Raw genomic sequence first — 15,919 nt, forward strand, 5'->3', positions numbered from 1 at the left:
CCCGAGAAACAGAAGTGTGCTTTTGCAGTACCACGTATCAAATCTCTGTATTATTCTACTTTTTCCATTTTTTGCCATAAAGAAAAACAGTAATAGTGTCTCCTGATTGATCAGACATAAATAAATCTGTGGAAAATAGTCTGACGTAGGACCAAGAAACAGAAGTGTGGTTTTGCAGTTCCACGGGTCAAATCTCTGTATTATTCTGCTTTTGCCATTTTTTGCCGTAAAGAAAAACAGTAATAGTGTCTCCTGATTGTTCAGACACAAATTTATCTGTTGATAATAGTCTGGTGTAGGACCGAGAAATAGAAGTGTGGTATTGCAGTTCCACGGGTCAAATCTCTGTATTATCCTGCTTTTGCCATTTTTTGCAATAAATCAAAACAGTAATAGTGTCTCCTGATTGTTCAGACACAAATATATCTGTTGAAAATAGTCTGGCGTCGGCCCAAGAAATAGAAGTGTGGTTTTGCAGTTCCACGGGTCAAATCTCTCTATTATCCTGCTTTTGCCATTTTTAGCCGTAAAGAAAAACAGCAATAGTGTCTCCTGATTGTTCAGACACAAATATATCTGTTGAAAATAGTCTGGTGTAGGCCCGAGAAATAGAAGTGTGGTTTTGCAGTTCCACGGGTCAAATCTATGTATTATCCTGCTTTTTGCATTTTTTGCCATATAGAAAAATAGTAATAGTGTCTCCTGATTGTTAAGACACAAACATATCTGTTGAAAATAGTCTGGTGAAGGCCCCAGTAATAGATGCGTGGTTTTGCAGTACCTCGGGTCAAATCTCTGCATTATCCTGCTTTTGCCATTTTTTGCCATAAAGAAAAACAGTAGTAGTGTCTCCTGATTGTTCAGACACAAATATATCTGTTGAAAATAGTCTGGTGTAGGCCCGAGAAATAGAAGAGTGGTTTTGCAGTTCCACGGGTCAAATCTCTGTATTATCCTGCTTTTGGCATTTTTTGCCATAAAGAAAAACAGAAATAGTGTCTCCTGATTGTTAAGACACAAACATACCTGTTGAAAATAGTCTGGTCTAGGCCCCAGAAATAGATGTGTGGTTTTGCAGTTCCACGGATCAAATCTCTGTATTATCCTGCTTTTGCCATTTTTTGCCATAAAGAAAAACAGTAATAGTGTCTCCTAATTGTTCAGAAACAAATATATCTGTTGAAAATAGTCTGGTGTAGGCCCGTGAAACAAAAGTGTGGTTTTGCAGTTCCACGGGTCAAACCTCCACATTATCCTGCTTTTGCCATTTTTTGCCGTAAAGAAAAACAGTAATAGTGTCTCCTGATTGTTCAGACACAAATATATCTGTTGATATTAGTCTGGTGTAGGCCCGAGAAACAGAATTGTGGTTTTGCAGTACCACGGGTCAAATCTTGGTAGTATTCTGCTTTATCCATCTTTTGCCGTAAAGAAAAACTGTAATAGTGTCTCCTGAATGTACTGACACAAATATATCTGTTGAAAATAGTCTGGTGTAGGACCGAGAAACAGAAGTGTGGTTTTGCAGTACCAGGGGTCAAATCTCTACATTATCCTGCTTTTGCCATTTTTTGCCATAAAGAAAAAGAGTCATAGTGTCTCCTAATTGTTCAGACACAAATATATCTGTTGAAAATAGTCTGGTGTAGGCCCGAGAAATAGAAGTGTGGTTTTGCAGTTCCACGGGTAAAATCTCTGTATTATCCTGCTTTTTGCATTTTTTGCCATAAAGCAAAACAGTAATAGTGTCTCCTGATTGTTCAGACACAAATATATCCGTTTAAAATAGTCTGGCGTAGGCCCAAGAAATAGAAGTGTGGTTTTGCAGTTCCACGGGTCAAATCTCTGGATTATCCTGCTTTTGGCATTTTTTGCCATAAAGAAAAACAGTAATAGTGTCTCCTAATTGTTCAGACACAAATATATCTGTTGAAAATAGTCTGGTGTAGGCCCGAGAAATAGAAGTGTGGTTTTGCAGCTCCTCGGGTCAAATCTCTGTATTATCCTGCTGTTGCCATATTTTGCCGTAAAGAAAAAGAGTCATAGTGTCTCCTAATTGTTCAGACACAAATATATCTGTTGAAAATAGTCTGGTGTAGTACCAAGAAATAGAAGAGTGGTTTTGCAGTTCCACTGGTCAAATCTCTGTATTATCCTGCTTTTGCCATTTTTTGCCATAAAGAAAAACTGTAATAGTGTCTCCTAATTGTTCAGACACAAATATATCTGTTGAAAATAATCTTGCGTAGGCCAGAGAAACAGAAGTGTGGTTTTGCAGTACCATGGGTCAAATCTCTGTATTATCCTGCTGTTGCCATATTTTGCCGTAAAGAAAAAGAGTCATAGTGTCCCCTAATTGTTCAGACACAAATATATCTGTTGAAAATAGTCTGGTGTAGTACCAAGAAATAGAAGAGTGGTTTTGCAGTTCCACGGGTCAAATCTCTGTATTATCCTGCTTTTGCCATTTTTTGCCATAAAGAAAAACTGTAATAGTGTCTCCTGATTGCTCAGACACAAATAATTCTGTTGATAATAGTCTGGTGTAGGCCCGAGAAACAGAAGTGTGGTTTTGCAGTTCCATGGGTCAAATCTCTGTATTATACTGCTTTTGGCATTTTTTGCCATAAAGAAAAAAGCAATAGAGTCTCCTGATTGTTCAGACTCAAATATATCTGTTGATAATAGTCTGGTGTAGGCCCGAGAAACAGAAGTGTGGTTTTGCAGTACCACGGGTCAAATCTCTGTATTATTCTGCTTTTTCCATTTTTTGCCATAAAGAAAAACAGTAATAGTGTCTCCTGATTGTTCAGACATAAATAAATCTGTTGAAAATAGTCTGGCGTAGAACCGAGAAATAGAAGTGTGGTTTTGCAGTTCCACGGGTCAAATCTCTGTATTATCCTGCCTTTGCCATTTTTTGCTGTAAAGAAAAACAGTAATAGTGTCTCCTGATCGTACAGACACAGGTATATCTGTTGAAAATAGTCTGGTGTAGGACGAAGAAATAGAAGAGTGGTTTTGCAGTTCCACGGGTCAAATCTCTGTATTATCCTGCTTTTGCCATTTTGTGCCATAAAGAAAAACTGTAATAGTGTCTCCTGATTGCTCAGACACAAATATATCTGTTGAAAATTGTATGGTGTAGCACCGAGAAACAGAAGTGTGGTTTTGCAGTTCCACTGGTCAAATCTCTGTATTATTCTGCTTTTGCCATTTTTTGCCGTAAAGAAAAACTGTACTAGTGTCTTCTGATTGTTCAGACACAAATATATCTGTTGATAATAGTCTGGTGTAGGCCCGAGAAATAGAAGTGTGGTTTTGCAGTTCCATGGGTCAAATCTCTGTATTATCCTGCTTTTGCCATTTTTTGTCATAAAGAAAAACTGTAATAGTGTCTCCTGATTGCTCAGACACAAATATATCTGTTGAAAATTGTCTGGTGTAGGACCGAGAAACAGAAGTGTGGTTTTGCAGTTCCATGGGTCAAATCTCTGTATTATACTGCTTTTGGCATTTTTTGCCATAAAGAAAAACAGCAATAGAGTCTCCTGATTGTTCAGACTCAAATATATCTGTTGATAATAGTCTGGTGTAGGCCCGAGAAACAGAATTGTGGTTTTGCAGTACCACGGGTCAAATCTCTGTATTATTCTGCTTTTTCCATTTTTTGCCATAAAGAAAAACAGTAATAGTGTCTCTTGATTGTTCAGACATAAATAAATCTGTTGAAAATAGTCTGACGTAGAACCGAGAAATAGAAGTGTGATTTTGCAGTTCCACGGGTCAAATCTCTGTATTATTCTGCTTTTGCCATTTTTTGCCGTAAAGAAAAACAGTAATAGTGTCTTCTGATTGTTCAGACACAAATATATCTGTTGATAATAGTCCGGTGTAGGCCCGAGAAATAGAAGTGTGGTTTTGAAGTTCCACGGGTCAAATCTCTGTATTATCCTGCTTTTGGCATTTTTTGCCATAAAGCAAAACAGTAATAGTGTCTACTGATTGTTCAGACACAAATATATGTGTTGAAAATAGTCTGGCGTAGGCCCAAGAAATAGAAGTGTAGATTTGCAGTTCCACGGGTCAAATCTCTCTATTATCCTGCTTTTGCCATTTTTTGCCGTAAAGAAAAACAGTGATAGTGTCTCCTGATTGTTCAGACACAAATCTATCTGTTGAAAATAGTCTGGTGTAGGCCCGAGAAATAGAAGTCTGGTTTTGCAGTTCCACGGGTCAAATCTCTGTATTATCCTGCCTTTGCCATTTTTTGCCATAAAGAAAAACAGTAATAGTGTCTCCTGATCGTACAGACACAAGTATATCTGTTGAAAATAGTCTGGTGTAGGCCCGAGAAATAGAAGTGTGGTTTTGCAGTTCCACGGGTCATATCTCTGTATTATCCTGATTTTGCCATTTTTTGCCTTAAAGAAAAACAGTAATAGTGTCTACTGATTGTTCAGACACAAATATATCTGTTGAAAATAGTCTGGCATTGGCCCAAGAAATAGCAGTGTGGTTTTGCAGCTCCACCGGTCAATTCTCTGTATTATCCTGCTTTTGCTATTTTTTGCCATGAAGAAAAACAGTAATAGTGTCTCCTGATTGTTCAGACACAAATATATCTGTTGAAAATTGTCTGGTGTAGGCCCGAGGAATAAAAATGTGGTTTTGCAGTTCCACGGGTCAAATCTCTGTATTATCCTGCTTTTGGCATTTTTTGCCATAAAGAAAAACAGTAATAGTGTCTCCTAATTGTTCAAAAACAAATATATCTGTTGAAAATAGTCTGGTGTAGGCCCGTGAAACAAAAGTGTGGTTTTGCAGTTCCACGGGTCAAACCTCTACATTATCCTGCTTTTGCCATTTTTTGCCGTAAAGAAAAACAGTAATAGTGTCTCCTGATTGTTCAGACACAAATATATCTGTTGATAATAGTCTGGTGTAGGCCCGAGAAATAAAAATGTGGTTTTGCAGTTCCTCGGGTCAAATCTCTGTATTATCCTGCTTTTGGCATTTTTTGCCATAAAGAAAAACAGTAATAGTGTCTCCTGATTGTTCAGCCACAAATATATCTGTTGAAAATTGTCTGGTGTAGGACCAAGAAACAGAAGTGTGGTTTTTCAGTTCCACGGCTCAAATCTCTACATTATCCTGCTTTTGCCATTTTTTGCCGTAAAGAAAAAGAGTGATAGTGTCTCCTAATTGTTCAGACACAAATATATCTGTTGAAAATAGTCTGGTGTAGGCCCGAGAAATAGAAGTGTGGTTTTGCAGTTCCACGGGTCAAAGCTGTGTATTATCCTGCTTTTGGCATTTTTTGTCATAAAGCAAAACAGTAATAGTGTCTCCTGATTGTTCAGACACAAATATATCTGTTGAAAATAGTCTGGCGTAGGCCCAAGAAATAGAAGTGTGGTTTTGCAGCTCCACCGGTCAATTCTCTGTATTATCCTGCTTTTGCCATTTTTTGCCATGAAGAAAAACAGTAATAGTGTCTCCTGATTGTTCAGACACAAATATATCTGTTGAAAATAGTCTGGTGTAGGCCCGAGTAATAAAAATGTGGTTTTGCAGTTCCACGGGTTAAATCTCTGTATTATCCTGCTTTTGGCATTTTTTGCCATAAAGAAAAACAGTAATAGTGTTTCCTGATTGTTAAGACACAAACATACTTGTTGAAAATAGTCTGGTGTAGGCCCCAGAAATAGAAGTGTGGTTTTGCAGTTCCACGGGTCAAATCTCTGTATTATCCTGCTTTTGGCATTTTTTGCCATAAAGTAAAACAGTAATAGTGTCTACTAATTGTTCAGAAACAAATATATCTGTTGAAAATATTCTGGTGTAGGCCCGTGAAATAAAAGTTTGGTTTTGCAGTTCCACGGGTCAAACCTCTACATTATCCTGCTTTAACCATTTTTTGCCGTAAAAAAAAACAGTAATAGTGTCTCCTGACTGTTCAGACACAAATATATCTGTTGATAATAGTCTGGTGTAGGCCCGAGAAATAAAAGTGTGGTTTTGCAGTTCCACGGGTCAAATCTCTGTATTATCCTGCTTTTGGCATTTTTTGCCATAAAGAAAAACAGTAATAGTGTCTCCTGATTGTTCAGACACAAATATATCTGTTGATAATAGTCTGGTGTAGGCCCGAGAAACAGAAGTGTGGTTTTGCAGTACCACGGGTCAAATCTCTGTATTATTCTGCTTTTTCCATTTTTTGCCATAAAGAAAAACAGTAATAGTGTCTCCTGATTGTTCAGACATAAATAAATCTGTTGAAAACAGTCTGGCGTAGAACCGAGAAATAGAAGTGTGGTTTTGCAGTTCCACGGTTCAAATCTCTGTATTATCCTGCCTTTGCCATTTTTTGCCGTAAAGAAAAACAGTAATAGTGTCTCCTGATCGTACAGACACAAGTATATCTGTTGAAGATAGTCTGGTGTAGGACCAAGAAATAGAAGAGTGGTTTTGCAGTTCCACGGGTCAAATCTCTGTATTATCCTGCTTTTGCCATTTTTTGCCATAAAGAAAAACTGTAATAGTGTCTCCTGATTGCTCAGACACAAATATATCTGTGGAAAATTGTATGGTGTAGCACCGAGAAACAGAAGTGTGGTTTTGCAGTTCCACGGGTCAAATCTCTGTATTATACTGCTTTTGGCATTTTTTGCCATAAAGAAAAACAGCAATAGAGTCTCCTGATTGTTCAGACTCAAATATATCTGTGGATAATAGTCTGGTGTAGGCCCGAGAAACAGAAGTGTGGTTTTGCAGTACCACGGGTCAAATCTATGTTTTATTCTGCTTTTTCCATTTTTTGCCATAAAGAAAAACAGTAATAGTGTCTCTTGATTGTTCAGACATAAATAAATCTGTTGAAAATAGTCTGGCGTAGAACCGAGAAATAGAAGTGTGGTTTTGCAGTTCCACTGGTCAAATCTCTGTATTATTCTGCTTTTGCCATTTTTTGCCGTAAAGAAAAACAGTACTAGTGTCTTCTGATTGTTTAGACACAAATATATCTGTTGATAATAGTCTGGTGTAGGCCCGAGAAATAGAAGTGTGGTTTTGCAGTTCCACGGGTCAAATCTCTGTATTATCCTGCTTTTGCCATTTTTTGCCATAAAGAAAAACTGTAATAGTGTCTCCTGATTGTTCAGACACAAATATATCTGTTGAAAATTGTCTGGTGCAGGACCGAGAAACAGAAGTGTGGTTTTGCAGTTCCATGGGTCAAATCTCTGTATTATACTGCTTTTGGCATTTTTTGCCATAAAGAAAAACAGCAATAGAGTCTCCTGATTGTTCAGACTCAAATATATCTGTTGATAATAGTCTGGTGTAGGCCCGAGAAACAGAAGTGTGGTTTTGCAGTACCACGGGTCAAATCTCTGTATTATTCTGCTTTTTCCATTTTTTGCCATAAAGAAAAACAGTAATAGTGTCTCCTGATTGTTCAGACATAAATAAATCTGTTGAAAATAGTCGGGCGTAGAACCGAGAAATAGAAGTGTGGTTTTGCAGTTCCACGGGTCAAATCTCTGTATTATCCTGCCTTTGCCATTTTTGGCCTAAAGAAAAACAGTAATAGTGTCTCCTGATCATACAGACACAAGTATATCTGTTGAAAATAGTCTGGTGTAGGACCAAGAAATAGAAGAGTGGTTTTGCAGTTCCACGGGTCAAATCTCTGTATTATCCTGCTTTTGCCATTTTTTGCCATAAAGAAAAACTGTAATAGTGTCTCCTGATTGCTCAGACACAAATATATCTGTGGAAAATTGTATGGTGTAGCACCGAGAAACAGAAGTGTGGTTTTGCAGTTCCACGGGTCAAATCTCTGTATTATACTGCTTTTGGCATTTTTTGCCATAAAGAAAAACAGCAATAGAGTCTCCTGATTGTTCAGACTCAAATATATCTGTGGATAATAGTCTGGTGTAGGCCCGAGAAACAGAAGTGTGGTTTTGCAGTACCACGGGTCAAATCTATGTTTTATTCTGCTTTTTCCATTTTTTGCCATAAAGAAAAACAGTAATAGTGTCTCTTGATTGTTCAGACATAAATAAATCTGTTGAAAATAGTCTGGCGTAGAACCGAGAAATAGAAGTGTGGTTTTGCAGTTCCACTGGTCAAATCTCTGTATTATTCTGCTTTTGCCATTTTTTGCCGTAAAGAAAAACAGTACTAGTGTCTTCTGATTGTTTAGACACAAATATATCTGTTGATAATAGTCTGGTGTAGGCCCGAGAAATAGAAGTGTGGTTTTGCAGTTCCACGGGTCAAATCTCTGTATTATCCTGCTTTTGCTATTTTTTGCCATGAAGAAAAACAGTAATAGTGTCTCCTGATTGTTCAGACACAAATATATCTGTTGAAAATTGTCTGGTGTAGGCCCGAGGAATAAAAATGTGGTTTTGCAGTTCCACGGGTCAAATCTCTGTATTATCCTGCTTTTGGCATTTTTTGCCATAAAGAAAAACAGTAATAGTGTCTCCTAATTGTTCAAAAACAAATATATCTGTTGAAAATAGTCTGGTGTAGGCCCGTGAAACAAAAGTGTGGTTTTGCAGTTCCACGGGTCAAACCTCTACATTATCCTGCTTTTGCCATTTTTTGCCGTAAAGAAAAACAGTAATAGTGTCTCCTGATTGTTCAGACACAAATATATCTGTTGATAATAGTCTGGTGTAGGCCCGAGAAATAAAAATGTGGTTTTGCAGTTCCTCGGGTCAAATCTCTGTATTATCCTGCTTTTGGCATTTTTTGCCATAAAGAAAAACAGTAATAGTGTCTCCTGATTGTTCAGCCACAAATATATCTGTTGAAAATTGTCTGGTGTAGGACCAAGAAACAGAAGTGTGGTTTTTCAGTTCCACGGCTCAAATCTCTACATTATCCTGCTTTTGCCATTTTTTGCCGTAAAGAAAAAGAGTGATAGTGTCTCCTAATTGTTCAGACACAAATATATCTGTTGAAAATAGTCTGGTGTAGGCCCGAGAAATAGAAGTGTGGTTTTGCAGTTCCACGGGTCAAAGCTGTGTATTATCCTGCTTTTGGCATTTTTTGTCATAAAGCAAAACAGTAATAGTGTCTCCTGATTGTTCAGACACAAATATATCTGTTGAAAATAGTCTGGCGTAGGCCCAAGAAATAGAAGTGTGGTTTTGCAGCTCCACCGGTCAATTCTCTGTATTATCCTGCTTTTGCCATTTTTTGCCATGAAGAAAAACAGTAATAGTGTCTCCTGATTGTTCAGACACAAATATATCTGTTGAAAATAGTCTGGTGTAGGCCCGAGTAATAAAAATGTGGTTTTGCAGTTCCACGGGTTAAATCTCTGTATTATCCTGCTTTTGGCATTTTTTGCCATAAAGAAAAACAGTAATAGTGTTTCCTGATTGTTAAGACACAAACATACTTGTTGAAAATAGTCTGGTGTAGGCCCCAGAAATAGAAGTGTGGTTTTGCAGTTCCACGGGTCAAATCTCTGTATTATCCTGCTTTTGGCATTTTTTGCCATAAAGTAAAACAGTAATAGTGTCTACTAATTGTTCAGAAACAAATATATCTGTTGAAAATATTCTGGTGTAGGCCCGTGAAATAAAAGTTTGGTTTTGCAGTTCCACGGGTCAAACCTCTACATTATCCTGCTTTAACCATTTTTTGCCGTAAAAAAAAACAGTAATAGTGTCTCCTGACTGTTCAGACACAAATATATCTGTTGATAATAGTCTGGTGTAGGCCCGAGAAATAAAAGTGTGGTTTTGCAGTTCCACGGGTCAAATCTCTGTATTATCCTGCTTTTGGCATTTTTTGCCATAAAGAAAAACAGTAATAGTGTCTCCTGATTGTTCAGACACAAATATATCTGTTGATAATAGTCTGGTGTAGGCCCGAGAAACAGAAGTGTGGTTTTGCAGTACCACGGGTCAAATCTCTGTATTATTCTGCTTTTTCCATTTTTTGCCATAAAGAAAAACAGTAATAGTGTCTCCTGATTGTTCAGACATAAATAAATCTGTTGAAAACAGTCTGGCGTAGAACCGAGAAATAGAAGTGTGGTTTTGCAGTTCCACGGTTCAAATCTCTGTATTATCCTGCCTTTGCCATTTTTTGCCGTAAAGAAAAACAGTAATAGTGTCTCCTGATCGTACAGACACAAGTATATCTGTTGAAGATAGTCTGGTGTAGGACCAAGAAATAGAAGAGTGGTTTTGCAGTTCCACGGGTCAAATCTCTGTATTATCCTGCTTTTGCCATTTTTTGCCATAAAGAAAAACTGTAATAGTGTCTCCTGATTGCTCAGACACAAATATATCTGTGGAAAATTGTATGGTGTAGCACCGAGAAACAGAAGTGTGGTTTTGCAGTTCCACGGGTCAAATCTCTGTATTATACTGCTTTTGGCATTTTTTGCCATAAAGAAAAACAGCAATAGAGTCTCCTGATTGTTCAGACTCAAATATATCTGTGGATAATAGTCTGGTGTAGGCCCGAGAAACAGAAGTGTGGTTTTGCAGTACCACGGGTCAAATCTATGTTTTATTCTGCTTTTTCCATTTTTTGCCATAAAGAAAAACAGTAATAGTGTCTCTTGATTGTTCAGACATAAATAAATCTGTTGAAAATAGTCTGGCGTAGAACCGAGAAATAGAAGTGTGGTTTTGCAGTTCCACTGGTCAAATCTCTGTATTATTCTGCTTTTGCCATTTTTTGCCGTAAAGAAAAACAGTACTAGTGTCTTCTGATTGTTTAGACACAAATATATCTGTTGATAATAGTCTGGTGTAGGCCCGAGAAATAGAAGTGTGGTTTTGCAGTTCCACGGGTCAAATCTCTGTATTATCCTGCTTTTGCCATTTTTTGCCATAAAGAAAAACTGTAATAGTGTCTCCTGATTGTTCAGACACAAATATATCTGTTGAAAATTGTCTGGTGCAGGACCGAGAAACAGAAGTGTGGTTTTGCAGTTCCATGGGTCAAATCTCTGTATTATACTGCTTTTGGCATTTTTTGCCATAAAGAAAAACAGCAATAGAGTCTCCTGATTGTTCAGACTCAAATATATCTGTTGATAATAGTCTGGTGTAGGCCCGAGAAACAGAAGTGTGGTTTTGCAGTACCACGGGTCAAATCTCTGTATTATTCTGCTTTTTCCATTTTTTGCCATAAAGAAAAACAGTAATAGTGTCTCCTGATTGTTCAGACATAAATAAATCTGTTGAAAATAGTCGGGCGTAGAACCGAGAAATAGAAGTGTGGTTTTGCAGTTCCACGGGTCAAATCTCTGTATTATCCTGCCTTTGCCATTTTTGGCCTAAAGAAAAACAGTAATAGTGTCTCCTGATCATACAGACACAAGTATATCTGTTGAAAATAGTCTGGTGTAGGACCAAGAAATAGAAGAGTGGTTTTGCAGTTCCACGGGTCAAATCTCTGTATTATCCTGCTTTTGCCATTTTTTGCCATAAAGAAAAACTGTAATAGTGTCTCCTGATTGCTCAGACACAAATATATCTGTGGAAAATTGTATGGTGTAGCACCGAGAAACAGAAGTGTGGTTTTGCAGTTCCACGGGTCAAATCTCTGTATTATACTGCTTTTGGCATTTTTTGCCATAAAGAAAAACAGCAATAGAGTCTCCTGATTGTTCAGACTCAAATATATCTGTGGATAATAGTCTGGTGTAGGCCCGAGAAACAGAAGTGTGGTTTTGCAGTACCACGGGTCAAATCTATGTTTTATTCTGCTTTTTCCATTTTTTGCCATAAAGAAAAACAGTAATAGTGTCTCTTGATTGTTCAGACATAAATAAATCTGTTGAAAATAGTCTGGCGTAGAACCGAGAAATAGAAGTGTGGTTTTGCAGTTCCACTGGTCAAATCTCTGTATTATTCTGCTTTTGCCATTTTTTGCCGTAAAGAAAAACAGTACTAGTGTCTTCTGATTGTTTAGACACAAATATATCTGTTGATAATAGTCTGGTGTAGGCCCGAGAAATAGAAGTGTGGTTTTGCAGTTCCACGGGTCAAATCTCTGTATTATCCTGCTTTTGCCATTTTTTGCCATAAAGAAAAACTGTAATAGTGTCTCCTGATTGTTCAGACACAAATATATCTGTTGAAAATTGTCTGGTGCAGGACCGAGAAACAGAAGTGTGGTTTTGCAGTTCCATGGGTCAAATCTCTGTATTATACTGCTTTTGGCATTTTTTGCCATAAAGAAAAACAGCAATAGAGTCTCCTGATTGTTCAGACTCAAATATATCTGTTGATAATAGTCTGGTGTAGGCCCGAGAAACAGAAGTGTGGTTTTGCAGTACCACGGGTCAAATCTCTGTATTATTCTGCTTTTTCCATTTTTTGCCATAAAGAAAAACAGTAATAGTGTCTCCTGATTGTTCAGACATAAATAAATCTGTTGAAAATAGTCGGGCGTAGAACCGAGAAATAGAAGTGTGGTTTTGCAGTTCCACGGGTCAAATCTCTGTATTATCCTGCCTTTGCCATTTTTGGCCTAAAGAAAAACAGTAATAGTGTCTCCTGATCATACAGACACAAGTATATCTGTTGAAAATAGTCTGGTGTAGGACCAAGAAATAGAAGAGTGGTTTTGCAGTTCCACGGGTCAAATCTCTGTATTATCCTGCTTTTGCCATTTTTTGCCATAAAGAAAAACTGTAATAGTGTCTCCTGATTGCTCAGACACAAATATATCTGTTGAAAATTGTATGGTGTAGCACCGAGAAACAGAAGTGCGGTTTTGCAGTTCCACGGGTCAAATCTCTGTATTATACTGCTTTTGGCATTTTTTGCCATAAAGAAAAACAGCAATAGAGTCTCCTGATTGTTCAGACTCAAATATATCTGTTGATAATAGTCTGGTGTAGGCCCGAGAAACAGAAGTGCGGTTTTGCAGTACCACGGGTCAAATCTCTGTATTATTCTGCTTTTTCCATTTTTTGCCATAAAGAAAAACAGTAATAGTGTCTCTTGATTGTTCAGACATAAATAAATCTGTTGAAAATAGTCTGGCGTAGAACCGAGAAATAGAAGTGTGGTTTTGCAGTTCCACGGGTCAAATCTCTGTATTATTCTGCTTTTGCCATTTTTTGCCATAAAGAAAAACAGTGATAGTGTCTCCTGATTGTTCAGACACAAATCTATCTGTTGAAAATAGTCTGGTGTAGGCCCGAGAAATAGAAGTGTGGTTTTGCAGTTCCACGGGTCAAATCTCTGTATTATCCTGCCTTTGCCATTTTTTGCCGTAAAGAAAAACAGTAATAGTGTCTCCTGATCGTACAGACACAAGTATATCTGTTGAAAATAGTCTGGTGTAGGCCCGAGAATTAGAAGTGTGGTTTTGCAGTTCCACGGGTCATATCTCTGTATTATCCTGCTTTTGAAATTTTTTGCCTTAAAGAAAAACAGTAATAGTGTCTACTGATTGTTCAGACACAAATATATCTGTTGAAAATAGTCTGGCATTGGCCTAAGAAATATAAGTGTGGTTTTGCAGCTCCACCGGTCAATTCTCTGTATTATCCTGCTTTTGCCATTTTTTGCCATGAAGAAAAACAGTAATAGTGTCTACTGATTGTTCAGACACAAATATATCTGTTGAAAATTGTCTGGTGTAGGCCCGAGGAATAAAAATGTGGTTTTGCAGTTCCACGGGTCAAATCTCTGTATTATCCTGCTTTTGGCATTTTTTGCCATAAAGAAAAACAGTAATAGTGTCTCCTGATTGTTAAGACACAAACATACCTGTTGAAAATAGTCTGGTGTAGGTCCCACAAATAGATGTGTGGTTTTGCAGTTCCACGGGTCAAATGTCTGTATTATCCTGCTTTTGGCATTTTTTGCCATAAAGAAAAACAGTAATAGTGTCTCCTGATTGTTCAGACACAAATATATCTGTTGATAATAGTCTGGTGTAGGCCCGAGAAATAAAAATGTGGTTTTGCAGTTCCACGGGTCAAATCTCTGTATTATCCTGCTTTTGCCATTTTTTGCCATAAAGAAAAACTGTAATAGTGTCTCCTGATTGCTCAGACACAAATATATCTGTGGAAAATTGTATGGTGTAGCACCGAGAAACAGAAGTGTGGTTTTGCAGTTCCACGGGTCAAATCTCTGTAATATACTGCTTTTGGCATTTTTTGCCATAAAGAAAAACAGCAATAGAGTCTCCTGATTGTTCAGACTCAAATATATCTGTGGATAATAGTCTGGTGTAGGCCCGAGAAACAGAAGTGTGGTTTTGCAGTACCACGGGTCAAATCTCTGTTTTATTCTGCTTTTTCCATTTTTTGCCATAAAGAAAAACAGTAATAGTGTCTCTTGATTGTTCAGACATAAATAAATCTGTTGAAAATAGTCTGGCGTAGAACCGAGAAATAGAAGTGTGGTTTTGCAGTTCCACTGGTCAAATCTCTGTATTATTCTGCTTTTGCCATTTTTTGCCGTAAAGAAAAACAGTACTAGTGTCTTCTGATTGTTTAGACACAAATATATCTGTTGATAATAGTCTGGTGTAGGCCCGAGAAATAGAAGTGTGGTTTTGCAGTTCCACGGGTCAAATCTCTGTATTATCCTGCTTTTGCCATTTTTTGCCATAAAGAAAAACTGTAATAGTGTCTCCTGATTGTTCAGACACAAATATATCTGTTGAAAATTGTCTGGTGCAGGACCGAGAAACAGAAGTGTGGTTTTGCAGTTCCATGGGTCAAATCTCTGTATTATACTGCTTTTGGCATTTTTTGCCATAAAGAAAAACAGCAATAGAGTCTCCTGATTGTTCAGACTCAAATATATCTGTTGATAATAGTCTGGTGTAGGCCCGAGAAACAGAAGTGTGGTTTTGCAGTACCACGGGTCAAATCTCTGTATTATTCTGCTTTTTCCATTTTTTGCCATAAAGAAAAACAGTAATAGTGTCTCCTGATTGTTCAGACATAAATAAATCTGTTGAAAATAGTCGGGCGTAGAACCGAGAAATAGAAGTGTGGTTTTGCAGTTCCACGGGTCAAATCTCTGTATTATCCTGCCTTTGCCATTTTTGGCCTAAAGAAAAACAGTAATAGTGTCTCCTGATCATACAGACACAAGTATATCTGTTGAAAATAGTCTGGTGTAGGACCAAGAAATAGAAGAGTGGTTTTGCAGTTCCACGGGTCAAATCTCTGTATTATCCTGCTTTTGCCATTTTTTGCCATAAAGAAAAACTGTAATAGTGTCTCCTGATTGCTCAGACACAAATATATCTGTTGAAAATTGTATGGTGTAGCACCGAGAAACAGAAGTGCGGTTTTGCAGTTCCACGGGTCAAATCTCTGTATTATACTGCTTTTGGCATTTTTTGCCATAAAGAAAAACAGCAATAGAGTCTCCTGATTGTTCAGACTCAAATATATCTGTTGATAATAGTCTGGTGTAGGCCCGAGAAACAGAAGTGCGGTTTTGCAGTACCACGGGTCAAATCTCTGTATTATTCTGCTTTTTCCATTTTTTGCCATAAAGAAAAACAGTAATAGTGTCTCTTGATTGTTCAGACATAAATAAATCTGTTGAAAATAGTCTGGCGTAGAACCGAGAAATAGAAGTGTGGTTTTGCAGTTCCACGGGTCAAATCTCTGTATTATTCTGCTTTTGCCATTTTTTGCCATAAAGAAAAACAGTGATAGTGTCTCCTGATTGTTCAGACACAAATCTATCTGTTGAAAATAGTCTGGTGTAGGCCCGAGAAATAGAAGTGTGGTTTTGCAGTTCCACGGGTCAAATCTCTGTATTATCCTGCCTTTGCCATTTTTTGCCGTAAAGAAAAACAGTAATAGTGTCTCCTGATCGTACAGACACAAGTATATCTGTTGAAAATAGTCTGGTGTAGGCCCGAGAATTAGAAGTGTGGTTTT

The sequence above is a fragment of the Phyllobates terribilis genome, unplaced genomic scaffold (assembly GCF_046119375.1).
Source record: "Phyllobates terribilis strain yellow unplaced genomic scaffold, ASM4611937v1 Scaffold_9__5_contigs__length_417890890, whole genome shotgun sequence".
In the NCBI taxonomy this organism is placed as follows: domain Eukaryota; kingdom Metazoa; phylum Chordata; class Amphibia; order Anura; family Dendrobatidae; genus Phyllobates; species Phyllobates terribilis.